Genomic DNA, 10,281 nt, shown 5'->3' with positions numbered 1-10,281 from the left:
CCATAACGAATGTAGTTTTGTTCAAAAAAGCTCATCATTTATGTCCAAAAATCTCCGTCTTGTTAGCACATGATCTAAGCCAGCCGGACTTCTCGTCATGAACGAGGGGAAAAAATATATTTCCGTTCGTTCAAACATGTCAAACGTTGTATAGCATAAATCATTAGGGCCTTTTTTAACCAGAACATTAATAATATTCAAGGTGGACGAATGCATACTCTTTTATAACTTATTGGAACGAGGGTACCCAACATGAACTCGCGCGCCAGGTGTCTAATGGGACATCATCGTTCCATGGCTCTTGTTCGGTCAGATCTCCCTCCAGAAGACTCAAAACACTTTGTAAAGGCTGGTGACATCTAGTGGAAGCAATAGGAAGTGCCAAAATATTCCTCAGCCCCTGTGTTTTTCAATGGGATAGGTTTAAAGTCAATACAACACATCAGGTATCCACTTCCTGTCAGAAAATGTCTCAGGGTTTTGCCTGCCAAATGAGTTCTGTTATACTCACAGACACCATTCAAACAGTTTTAGAAACTTTAGAGTGTTTTCTATCCATATATAATAAGTATATGCATATTCTAGTTACTGGGTAGGATTAGTAACCAGATTAAATCGGGTACATTTTTTTTATCCAGACGTGCAAATGCTGCCCCCTAGCCCTAACAGGTTAAAGCATGTTTAGACATGGACCTCATCAAGCTAGTTTTATCAGTGACAGCACCAGTAGAGACAGAAAATGTACTGGAGGAGTTTGCTGATGTTTTTACAGGAATAGGATTATTCCCAGGAGAATGTACCATTCACCTTGACCCAGATGCAACCCCTGTGGTCTACCCACCGAGAAAGATTCCCCTTGCACTCCGTGCCCGTCTGAAGAAAGAGTTGGAGCGCATGGAGCAATCTGACATAGTCACCAAGGTTACAGAACCGACTGAGTAACCGACTGGGTAAACGCGTTAGTGGTGGTGGAGAAACCACGCACAGGCAAGCTCCGAATATGTCTCAACCCAAGAGACTTGAACAAGGCTATCAAACGCCCCCATTACCCTTTACCGACGCTAGATGGCATCACTCATAAGCTAGCGGAAGCACACTTCTTCAGTGTCATGGATGCTAGATCAGGCTACTGGGCTATCAAGCTCACAGAAGAGTCATCTAATCTCAAAACATTCAACACACCGTTTGGATGCTACAGGTTCCGTCGCCTGCCTTTTGGGATTATCTCAGCCCAAGACGAGTTTCAGCGAAAGATTGACGAAGTGTACGAAGGCCTCGACGGAGTTGTGGCAGTTGTGGACGACATCCTTTATGGTCGAACCAAAGAGGAGCACGCCCAAAACCTCCGCGCGGTGCTGCAAAGGTCCCCCGAGAAGAGCACAGTCGGCGCTACAGAGGTCAGCTACTTCGGACATCTTCTCAAAGCGAATGGAATCAAGCCAGATCCACAGAAGATCTCAGCCATAAAAGAAATGGAGCCACCAAAGAACCGTACAGAGCTGGAAACAATGCTTGGCATGGTCAACTACTTAGCCAAGTTTGCACCCAGCCTCTCCAATGCTAATGCACCCCTGCGTCAACTGCTAAAGCAGTCCAGTGAGTTTCTCTGGGACAAGCAACATGACATTGCTTTCCCGAGTGTGAAAGACTTGATCACGAGAGAACCAGGACCAATCCTTGCCTACTACAACCCCAACAAAGAGCTCAGACTCCAAGTGGACACGTCGAAGTATGAACTAGGTGCAGTGCTACTGCAAGAAGGAAAGCCCATTGACTACGCTTCCAAATCTCTCACAGACTGAAATCAACTACGTTCGAATCGAAAAGGAGCTCTATGCCATTCTGTTCAGATGTAAACGTTTCCATCAGTACGTATATGGACGACAAGTCATTGTGGAATCTGACCACAAGCCCCTTGAGTCAATCATGAGGAAACCACTAGCCGCAGTCCCTCCAAGGATACAGAGAATGATCCTTCAACTACAAAAATACGACTTCACAATCACTCACCGTCCAGGCAAAGACATCCCTGTCGCAGACACTCTCCAGGAAGTTTCTTACCTACAAGGACAGCAGCCTCAGTGAAGGCATGGACATGCAAGTGCACACTGTGTACAGCAACTTACCAGTTAGTGACACAAAACTGAAGGAGATCCAAGCAGAAACAGAAAAGGACTCAACTCACACAGCTGAGGAAAGTCATACAGGATGGATGGCCTAAGGAGAGGAGAAAATGCCCTCAGAGCGTCTCAGAATTCTGGAACCATCGTGATGACCTATCACAGATCAACGGAATAATTTTCAAAGGAGAGAAAATCATTATTCCTACCAATCTCAGAGAAGAGATTTTGACAAAGATCCATGCTGGACACATGGGCATGGAAAAGTGCAAACAGAGAGGACGGGACATTTTGTTTTGGCCCGGAATGTGCAAACAAATAGAGGACAATGTTGGTAAATGCACCATCTGTCTTGAACGATGCCCCTCAAACACCAAAGAGCCAATGTTACCTCACTGTATCCCAGACCGACCCTGGCAGGTCGTGGCAACCGATCTGTTCACCTGGAACAACGAGGACTACATCGTAACAGTGGACTACTACAGCAGATACTTCGAACTCGACAAGCTTCACAGCACCACATCTGCAGCTGTGATACACAAGCTGAAAGCAGCCTTTGCCAGGCATGGCATTGTAGAGACTTTAATATCTGACAATGGTCCCTGTTACAAATCAAATGAGTTTGAATCCGTCACAAAAGCATGGGAGTTTACACATGTCACCACAAGCCCACATTACCCTCAAAGTAATGGCCTTGCTGAAAAATCTGTGCAGATTGCTAAATCACTCATGGACAAAGCAAAAGCAGACAAGAGAGACCCCTACTTCAGTCTCCTTGAATACCGCAACACTCCAGTTGACAACTTCAAATCACCAGCCCAGCTGTTGATGAGCCGCAGACTTCGCTCAATCCTTCCCAGCACCAACCAGCAGCTTCAACCTGAGGTCGTCAGCTACAAGGAAATGCATGAAAAACAAAGCGATACTATGACAGGTCAGCTAGACCACTGCCACCACTGATCGACGGAGAGTCAGTTAGAATCCAGGAGCATGGCCTCTGGAAGCCAGCAGTCGTCATCCAGCCAGCTGACACTGAACGTTCATATCACATCCGCACCGCAGAAGGAGCGGTGTACCGCTCGGTGTATCGTCACCTACTGAACACAAAAGAACACACTGATGAGATGAACTGTTCCCCTGAAAGAGAACGTGATGGACTAAACACACACAGCACAACATACACCATACTTACCTGCAACACCACAAGAACTGTTGACTGACAAAGAAGCATGCTCAGCATCATATCGCACAAGGTCAGGAAGAGAGGTCAAACCCAGGGCTGTCCTAGACCTGTGAAATGTCAAAGGGTGTAGGCGGATCGCTGCCCTAAAAGAGTTCCAGACTGTAAACTTGTTATTGAAAATTCACTTGAAATGCTTTGGTATTGTATTTGTTTGAAATGTTAAGATGTCATTTCTACAGTGAAAGCTGAGTTGCTGAGAATCCCTTGTTCGAAAAGTAACAGTATGTTGGATCATTGTTTCAGAGTCTATGTTGATTCAGTTGGTGCAGTATGCAATATAAATGGTTACTTACCTCGAGTTAAAACTACAGAGCATGTATTCAAAAGAAACGCTTAGAATATGTAAAACATTTTTATTTTGTTTGAAAAGAAGGGTAATATATGTGTAAACATACTGAATTATAATTGGAGGCATTTTACCACCGTATCATACTGTGCTATGATTTGTTAAGACCAGCCAGATGGTTAGGTCATGGTCAGTTGATCATGGTTAGAGATAAGTGAACATGCCAGTTGTAGCTAGCTAATAAAGAGCTATGTTAAGAAATATCCTGTAGTACTGCATTTTATACAAAGCGTGCAAAACAAGACAGTAGGCACCTGATGAATAACTACTGACCCCTCTCACTGCTGTCTTACCCTATAATAGCATGTCTGATAATAATAATAATAATAATAATAATAATAATAAGCACTCCGCAGACTGCTACATTGTAATGACCGTTCATTTTAGCTGCCACTCACAGTGATGCCAGATTCCAAAGCTGGTCTCGGATCAGTTGATGATATGGCTGAAATTGTCACGATTCCCACCGACGGTGGCGCCCCCTCCTGCTCGGGTGGCGGTCGTCGTCACCGGCCTATTAGCTGCCACCGATTCCCTTTTGCTTTTCCCTTTTTTTTTATTTTAGACACCTGTGGTCAATTAGCCATTAGAGGGGCTATTTAGTTTAGCTGGCCCGCTCCTTGTCGTGCGGGATTAATTGTTGTATTCGACTGTCTAGTTCGTGTCGGCTTGGCATTGTCGTACCTTATATTTATTCCCCTGTGTTTGGGAACTTAGTTTTTTCTCTCAAAGTGTTATTAAAAAACAACACTCCCTGTGCTCGTTGCTTCCTGCGCCTCATTCCTAACACCACGACTACCAACGCTGTTACAGAAATCCAATACTTTGTGTCTGGAACCCTGTGTGGTCTTAAATTAACTGACCTGATACATGGAAGTGGCCAGAATAGAATAGAATGGAATGTAATAGAGAATAATAGAAGCTGATTCGCTATTTATTCGAAACACTATCCATCTAAACTATCTATCTAATGGTAATACTTGTTTTGTTTGTCTCTGGGCAGGCTGAGGAAAAGTCAAGTATGCCCAAATTTTCTTTTCAAATACATCTCCCCTTCCCAGTCGCCCCATCCCCTTCCATCGCCATGCTGCTCTGCACTGGTTCTGAGATGATTCTCACCTGGAGAGCCTCTGCTAACAATGAAGGACAAAGAGCTGGACTCCTGGAGGTGTCAACACCAAGCCTGCCAAGGAGAGGCAGCACAAGGTGAGGAAGGATCTGGTACCAGTACCCAGGTGTCACTGCCATTAGAATGTTGGGTCACACTTCACATGACAAAGACCCTCTACCAGAGTAATGTTAAGTAAGGGATAAACGCTGATGCTCTGTATATTATCTTGTAAATAATTGACGACCTTGAGTTCATTAGTTCCAAGATAATGTACAGAGTGGAGGCATTTATCCCGCTTATACCAAAGTTGCCAAAGAAAACAATACTGAAGCACATATTCACCGGTAGACATGACATGTTTTAATTGATATTTGCATTTTGATAAGTAAATTCATACTTTTTCATCCTCCCACCAAACCTGGTCGTTAGTTCAATCGGTTAGGTTGCCAACGTAGCAGGCGGCAGATAAACATCTGAGCAGAGTTCCCACATCCGGTTTTCAGAACATCTGGTTGATAAGGACACAATGTTCATTACAGTAGAGGAGATCGCATTGCATATCAAACACTAGGCTAGAAGCTACTGTGGCTAAATAGTTTGTTGCTAGCAAATCTGCCATTATGACAAACAAATTCAACAATACCAGTTGCTGTAAACAGCTGGTCAAACTACAAACATGTGGGAGGATTTGACAGCATAGCTTCAATTGCGTCATGAAGAACCGGATAAATTCATGTTCATCACTCACCACATTAGGTCATCAGATTCCGCAAAAACAAATGAATGCTATCTAGCTAGCTAAGTTTTCCCTCTTGGGCCTGCGTTTACAATGTATCCTATTTCGGTTTGAAGCAATAAGATGGCACCGACGGAGATGGCAGCATCGCGACTAGCTCTTAGAAAACTTTTTTATGTACTTTTACATTGTTAGCTCAAGAAATGTTTTGTGTCATTACATACAGCCGGGAAGAACTATTGGATATTAGAGCGACGGTAACTCACCAGAACTACCAGCATTACGACCAGGAATACAACGTCCCTGGAGCAGATCCTTTGTTCACTTTCCCCAGAGCAATTTTACTTATTTCAGAGGCTGACCCAAAACGGCAGAGGAGAGGCACTCGAGGCGGCCTGCTGGTTCGACTTAGGAGATGCACACACCACCAACCGTTTCCCAGTATATTACTCGCTAATGTTCAGTCTTTGGATAACAAAGTTGATGAGCTTAGAGCAAGGATTTCTTTCCAGAGAGACATCGGGGACTGTAACATACTTTGTTTCATGGAAACATGGCTCTCTCGGGAGACTCTGTCGGAGTCGGTAAATACAGCAGGATTCTTAGCACATCGTGCAGACAGGAATAAATATCTCTCCGGGAAGCAGAAGGGCGGAGGGGTGTGTTTCATGATTAACAACTCATGGTGTAATTCTTGGAACTTTCAGGAACTCAAGTCCTTTTGTTCACCCGACCTAGAATACCTCACAATTAAATGCTGACCGTATTATCTCCCAAGAGAATTCTTCTCCGTCATTGCCACAGCCATTTACATCCCACCTCAAGCCGAAACCTCGGCGGCCCTCAAAGAACTTCACTGGACTTTATGCAAACTGGAAACCACATATCCTGAGGCTGCATTTATTGTAGCTGGAGATTTTAACAAAGCAAATCTAATGACTAGGCTGCCGAAGTTCTATCAACATATCAACTGTACTACTCGCGCTGCTAAGACTCTCGACCATTGCTATTCAAACTTCTGGAATGCTTACAAGGCCCTCCCCCACCCTCCTTTCGGCAAATCTGACCACAAAACTCAGACAGGAAGTGCCAGTGCTTTGTACTATTCAACGCTGGTCTGACCAATCGGAATCCACGCTTCAGGATTGTTTTGATCACGTGGACTGGGATATGTTACGGGTAGCTTGCGAAAATAATCTAGACGCATACATGGATACGGTGACTGAGTTTATAAGGAAGTGTATAGGAGATGTTGTACCCACTTTGCCTATTAAAACCTACTCTAACCAGAAACCGTGGATAGATGGTAGCATTCGCGCGAAACTGAAAGCACGAACCATTGCATTTAACAATGGCAAAGTGACTGGTAATATGGCCAAATATTAATAATGTAGTTATTCACTCCGCAAGGCAATCAAAGAAGCTAAACGCCAGTATAGAGATAAAGTGGAGTTGCAATTCAACAGCTCAGATACGAGATGTATGTGGCAGGGACTACAGACAATCACGGACTACAAAAGGAAAACCAGCCACGTCGCCGAGACCGACATCTTGCTTCCGGACAGGCTAAACACATTCTTTGCACGCTTTGAGGATAACACAGTGCCACTGACGCGGCCCGCTACCAAGGTCTGTGGGCTCTCCTTCTCTGTGGCCAACGTGAGAAAAACATTTAAACGTGTTAACCCTTGCAAGGCTGCCGGCAATGACGACATCCCTAGTCGCGTCTTCAGAGCATGCGCAGACCAGCTGGCTGGTGTGTTTAATGGCATTTTCAATCTCTCCCTATCCCAGTCTGCTGTCCCCACATGCTTTAAGATGGCCACCATTGTTCCTGTTCCCAAGAAGGCAAAGGTAACTGAACTTAATGACTATCGCCCCATAGCACTCACCTCTGTCATCATGAAGCGCTTTGAGAGACTAGTCAAGGATCATATCACCTAGACCTACTTCAATTTGTTTACCGCCCCAATAGATCAACAGATGATGCAATCGCCATCACTCTGCTCACTGCCCTATCCCATCTGGACAAGAGGAATACGTTTGTGAGAATGCTGTTTATTGACTATAGCTCAGCATTCAACACCATAGTACCCTCCAAGCTCATCATTAAGCTCGAGGCCCTGGGTCTGAACCCCGCCCTATGCAACTGGGTCCATGACTTCCTGACAGGCCGCCCCCAGGTGGTGAAGGTAGGAAATATCACCTGCACTCCTCTGATCCTCAACACCGGGGCCCCACAAGGGTGTGTGCTCAGACCCCTCCTGTACTCCCTGTTCACCCATGACTGCGTGGTCAATCACACCTCCAACTCAATCATCAAGTTTGCAGACGACACAACAGTAGTAGGCTTGATTACCAATGATGACGAGACAGCCTACAGGGAGGAGGTGAGGGCTCTGGGAGTGTGGTGCCTGGAAAACAACATTTCGCTCAATGTCAGCAAAACAAAGGACATGATCGTGGACTTCAGGAAACAGCAGAGGGTGCACCCCCCTATCCACATTGATGGGACCGCAGTGGAGAAGGTGGAAAGCTTCAAGTTCCTTGGCGTACACATCACTGACAAACTGAAATGGACCACCCACACAGACAGTGTGGTGAAGGTGGCGCAACAGAGCTTCTTCAACCTCAGGAGGCTGAAGAAATTTGGCTTGTCACCAAAAACCCTCAAACTTTTACAGATGCACAATTTAAAGCATCCTGTCGGGCTGTATCACCACTTGGTATGGTAACTGCACTGCCCGCAACCGCAAGGCTCTCCAGAGGGTGGTGCGGTCTGCCCAACGCATTACCGGGGGCAAACTACCCACCCTCAAGGACACCGACAACACCCGATGTCAACAGGAAGGCCACAGAGATAATCAAGGACATCAACCACCCGAGCCACTGCCTGTTCACCTCACTATCATCCAGAAGGCGAGGTCAGTACAGGAGCATCAAAGCTGGGACCGAGAGACTGAAAAACAGCTTCTACCTCAAGGCCATCAGACTGTTAAACAGCCATCACTAGCACATTAGAGGCTGCTGTCTATAGGCATAGACTAGAAATCACTGGCCACTTTAATAATGTTACTTTAATAATGTTTACATATCTTGCATTACTAATCTCATATGTATATACTGCATTCTATACTATTCTACGGTATCTTAGTCACTTAATGTTTACATATCTGGCATTACTCATCTCACATGTATATACTGTTTTCTATACTATTCTATGGTATCTCATTCACTTAATAATGTTTACTTACCTTGCATTACTCATCTCATATGTATATACTGTATTCTATGCTATTCGACTGTATCTTAGTCCGTTCTGCTCAGACATCGCTCCATATGTATGTAGTCTTAATTCATTCCTACTTAGATTTGTGTGTATTGGGTATATGTTGTGTAATTTGTTAGATATTACTTGTTAGATATTACTGCACTGTCAGAGCTCGAAGAACACTCATTTCGCTACACCTGCAATAACATCTGCTAATTATGTGTTAGTGACCAATAAATAAATATATATATTTTACCTTTATTTAACAAGGCAAGTCAGTTATGAACAAATTCTTCTTTTCAATGACAGCCTAGGAACAGTGGGTTAACTGCCTTGTTTAGGGGCAGAAATGACAGCTTTTTTCCTTCCCAGCTCGGGGTTTTGATCTTGCAACCTTTCAGTTAGTAGTCCAATGCTCTAACCACTAGGCTACCTGCCACGATTTGATTTGCTTTTGTTTTGGCTTTCTGTAACTTTGTAGCAAGTAAGTTCTGCATGGCGCAGTGGTTTGGAAAGGTAAAAAGGTGCCTATTGTTGGAACAACTTCAGAGGTGACCTATATATTTTCCAACTGTCCCATGTATCTAGAATGCCTTCCTTGCCAATTATTCAACAATGCCGTGGAATAACTCAAATGTAATAACCAACAGGGGTGCAACTTTCTCTGGGGAAGGGAGGAACCCCCCACAATCTGAAATTGCATTTTTGTCCCCCCCAGTTTTACCATTGGAAAGTGATACTAAACGATGCTTTTTGGGCCATGCGGACGCCTCGGTGCGGTCGGGTAGGCTGTTTGGAGTGTTTATCTGACTGGATAAAAAAATAACTTCTAAAACCAAAGTTGCGCCCCTGATAACCATTAATGATGTATGTAGTAATAAACCAGTAAAAAAACATTTATCCCTGGAATACACTCCATTAGAACTAACGTCTTTGTATCTATGTAGAAAACAGAATTAGTGGTGGTCAGAGAGCTGAACATAAGGCTCTGGTGGAGGTATACAGGAGGGAAAAAAAACATTCTCTCTACTACCTTAGCTGTGTCACTAGGCAACGAGTGGTGGTGTCCATGGAGACTAATGGAAAGTTAAAATTGTCACCTGTCTCTTTTTGCAACTGTGACCTGTAATTTTATGATGTGCAAAAGAGTTATTGTTTTTAGACTCAACAGAACAAAGCAATTGAAAGTCTGCCAAACTACAAAATAGTTTAGAAGTGTGGAGTAAACTGTACTTTTTCACTGCCCAGGGTCTTGTTCAGGAGGAGGACGAAAGCAAACGGAAACAGGGATGTAATGTCCAATAAGAAACGCTTGTTTTCGTTTTCCATTGCAAAACATATTGCTACGGTGTGCCCTAATGTCCAAGGTATTTAACATATAAAGCCATTGATCTGCTTGCAGGCATTTATAAAACACAGAGGTCACATGCAGTGCCATTCCCTACAACTGCCCA

The sequence above is a fragment of the Salmo salar genome, chromosome 05, assembly GCF_965601325.2.
Source record: "Salmo salar chromosome 05, fSalSal1, whole genome shotgun sequence".
Taxonomy (NCBI): Eukaryota; Metazoa; Chordata; class Actinopteri; order Salmoniformes; family Salmonidae; genus Salmo; species Salmo salar.
This window is presented reverse-complemented; position numbering follows the sequence as displayed.